General features: G+C 36.4%; 1 pseudogene; it reads right to left on the bottom strand.

The window, feature by feature from the left end:
• Nucleotides 1-2614: 2614 nt before the first annotated feature.
• Nucleotides 2615-3127, bottom strand: LOC143605903 (agamous-like MADS-box protein AGL80 pseudogene; annotated as a pseudogene).
• Nucleotides 3128-3606: the final 479 nt, after the last annotated feature.

Here is a 3606-nt window from a genome sequence, read left to right as displayed (position 1 = left end):
ATTGGTTCCAGAGGCAAGGCACGGCCTGTGCTGAGTTATGAAGGCATGTGCATAGATTCATAGTTATGAAGTCTCGAACGTGCGTATCAACCCGGTTCATCAAACTTATCAAATGCTTTCGGTCATGGGTCGGTTATTAGGGTTGAACCCGAACCAAACCAAAAGTTAACCAAATTGGACTCAAAATCATGTTTAAACTAGTCTACATTCAGTTTTTCAAACCAGTTAATCATTTCAAAGCATGTAAACTATGTTTAGACATGCTATTTAGTCCTAATCTGACCCAAATTTAGTGGAACTTGAATCTAGGGTTAGGATTATACCCGAATTGAAAGTGAAGTGGGTCTTAATATAACCCTAGAACGAGACTGAAAGAAATAAATTGACATATCTTGATGATTGTGACGAGAAATCGGTGGAATAGCCGGAAAATCACCTGAAATCGCCTAGGGTTTGAGAGGTTGTGGTTAAAAGTGAAAGAGGATGATTTCTAGAAGATAAAAACCATCAGGCTCTTACGACATGGCCGTGGTCAGCAAGGAACGGCCGTGCTGACCAGGTCTGCTCTCGTTTTTCGTTTTTTAACCGTTTTCAAATCTCACGATTCGTTTCACGACCATTTTGGACTAAATGAATTAGCTATGTCAATTTAGAAACATAAGAAATGAAATTTCATTGATTCGGAATACGAGTACACAAACATTAAAACAAAGGAAACGAAGAGTACAAGTGATAAATGAAAAGAATCCTAAACTTAACCGAACTACTTAAATATACCGGTCCTCATGCAAACAAGGTTTGCATATGGGCTGGTCCTGACATGAAGTTCGTTTGGGTTGCCCTCTCGGCTTGGTTCCGGTCAAAACGAGCGAGCTCAGCTGTTAGCCACTCGAGGCTGTCTTCTAGCTTCGCCGTCCTTCGGTCTACACGATAATTCTTGAAACATAGTGTTCCAACCATATCATGCATCTCTTGGTTTCTCCGTTATGGCGCCACGTTAATGTTTCCAATTCTTCAACTGTCTCGCGTAAACACATTAACTTCCTAACTACATCTATAGGAACCTCACCCTGTCTTCCATAACTTGGCCTCCATCTTCTCGTCTCAATGGTAATTTCTTGGTGGAAATGTGTGAAAAGGGGCATGTCAAAATAATAAGAATTGATAGCCATTTATAGACACATAGAACGGCAAAACATGGCCATGGTGACATAAGCACGACCATGTTAGGGGTGTCATAAATGTCAGTTCAAAATTTTGCATTTATTGAACAGTTGATGAGTTTTGTCAATCCACGGCTCTTGCTAAGGGAATACACGGCCGTGTCTTGAATTTTTTCACAATTTTCAGTTTGACTCTTAGTCATGGTTAGGGTGGTTGGTTAAGTGTGTGCAATTCTTATCCCTAAGACATAATTCAAACTTCATTTCACTAAAAGTCCTAAGATTACATAACTTATCCTAAAAACACATAAAATAAAATCACATAAACATAAAATAAAATTATATAAAACAACAAATAATCAGGTTAATCCTGATAAATCCTAAAAACTAGTCTTTAGCACAATCCCTTGGACTATTGACGAGCATATCAGAATAGATGGGAGAAAGGGTCCCCAAAATCTCCTCCTTAGAGGTTCCCACCAAAACCGCCATCTCCACTGGAAGGTGGTGGTGGTGTTGTCGGGGAAAGAACCCCAACTGAATGGCCTGAATTTGAAATTGCTCATTAATGTAACGAAGCTTAGCTTTCAACTCTTCCACTGTCTCCGTTGAAGCTAGGACTCGTTGTTCATTGAGAAAAAGCATGTCCCTGATGTCTTTACCATTTCCAGGAGCTTTTATACGAACTCCAGACCTTCCAATCATCGAGTTATCATTCCAAATGGTGTTTCTCATCACGATTTAAGATCTAATGAAGACGATGAATGGCTAATAATCTCGAATCATTCCGGGGTGTAGGGTATTGTAACCTTTTAGCATTTTCTCATGTAATAGAACTGAATGATTGTGGAAACTTATTTATGATTTTTGAGTATTAATGTTTGGTATTTTTGAGAAAGATTAATCAACCAATTGTTGTGAAACATGTTTCATAGATTTTGTTATTTTGTTTAGGTCGATGAAGCATACACCTGTTCATGATTGTGTCACACTGGCAAGGAACATTTGGTTACCAGTGCCATGTGTTTACATTTGTTGATGCTAAGTGTATATATGTCAGTGTGTTTAAATTTGTTGATGTCGAAGAACGGATTATTCAGTTAACCAGATTTGTAATCGATAACTACTTTGTTAAATGATATGAGATTGTTGTTTAGTTGCATTCTTGAAAATTGGGTGTGATTTGTCTTTAAATGAATTTTTTACATCTTTCTAAGTGTTCGTTTATTCGAAACTTACAACTATCACTAGTGTGATTAGCACTCCAAGGTACTAATTCATAATGTTAAGAATGATTTACACAGTACACTAACCGCTTACTCCTTATGGTTTGACACCATGTTTACCCTAACTAGATTAAGGTGATTAGGAACACTGATTTATTCTTATTTTTTCTAGACCATGACAACTTGATCACTACTATCACCCACAACCTCCAGTGGTTGGGGCTACTATGATTGTGGTTGGGCGGCTTCTGTAGCGGCATCACCTTCGAGAAGCTCCATCCTTTCATTGATTTCTGAGATCTTAAGACGAGTCGAGGACACAAGTTCCTTCAACTCTGTTTGGTTCAAGTCAGCTACTGAGACTTTACCACTCAAGCAATTCGACATTATCTTTTCCTTCACAATATCGCGGTTCACCATCACCTGCTTGTTGAGCTGCTCCTTAACCTTGTTAATCATTTCCTTGAGATAGGTTTCCTGATTCAACATATTCTTGGTCCTTTCTATCTCTGACTTATTCTGGAACTGATCGAGAACATGTTGGAAAACATTTATGTCATCGGGCCACAACTCAAGTCCAGGTTCATACAGATTATATAAGATGAGACATGCCACGACGTCACATAATATACAAAGCTCATGCAACTTTTTCGTTAAAGATTCCTTTCTTTTCATGAAGGAACATTTTCTTGCCTTGCTGTTCTCTATGAAAGCAAGCTTCACTTTGGTCCTTGGCATGACAACAGTTATGAAAAAGAGGCAATGCAATTGTAGAAGTTTGTGTGTGGCTTTCAATGATTTTGGTATTGGTTCTTATAAGTAAAAATTTCATTAATGTGGAATATTTCACCATTAATTACCTTCTATGGTAGTAATTAATTCCAAAGATTTTGTCAAAAGCGAATGATTACTTGAATTAATTTTATGATTACATAGAAAAAGATTAAAAATATTAATTTTCAAATGAATCGTTTATAATGAGGTGAATAAAGTACTTTTTACATAATGTTATCATTTATGATTGATTTTCTATATTTGTTTAGTTATTCGTAGACAAAAAACTTTAACAAAATATCATCATAAAACTTGGCATAGTTAATAGAATATACTTTTTTGCATTAAATGGTAAGATTTCAAGGGTATTAACATATTTTTTAATAGTTTTTTTTATTTAATTTTTACAAGATACTTGGTCTTGAAAACTTATATGTGTGTAT

Source organism: Bidens hawaiensis, unplaced genomic scaffold (genome assembly GCF_021521415.1).
Source record: "Bidens hawaiensis isolate Kalapana, Puna unplaced genomic scaffold, B.hawaiensis_p1.1 tig00071911_1, whole genome shotgun sequence".
In the NCBI taxonomy this organism is placed as follows: Eukaryota; Viridiplantae; Streptophyta; class Magnoliopsida; order Asterales; family Asteraceae; genus Bidens; species Bidens hawaiensis.
This window is presented reverse-complemented; position numbering and strand designations above follow the sequence as displayed.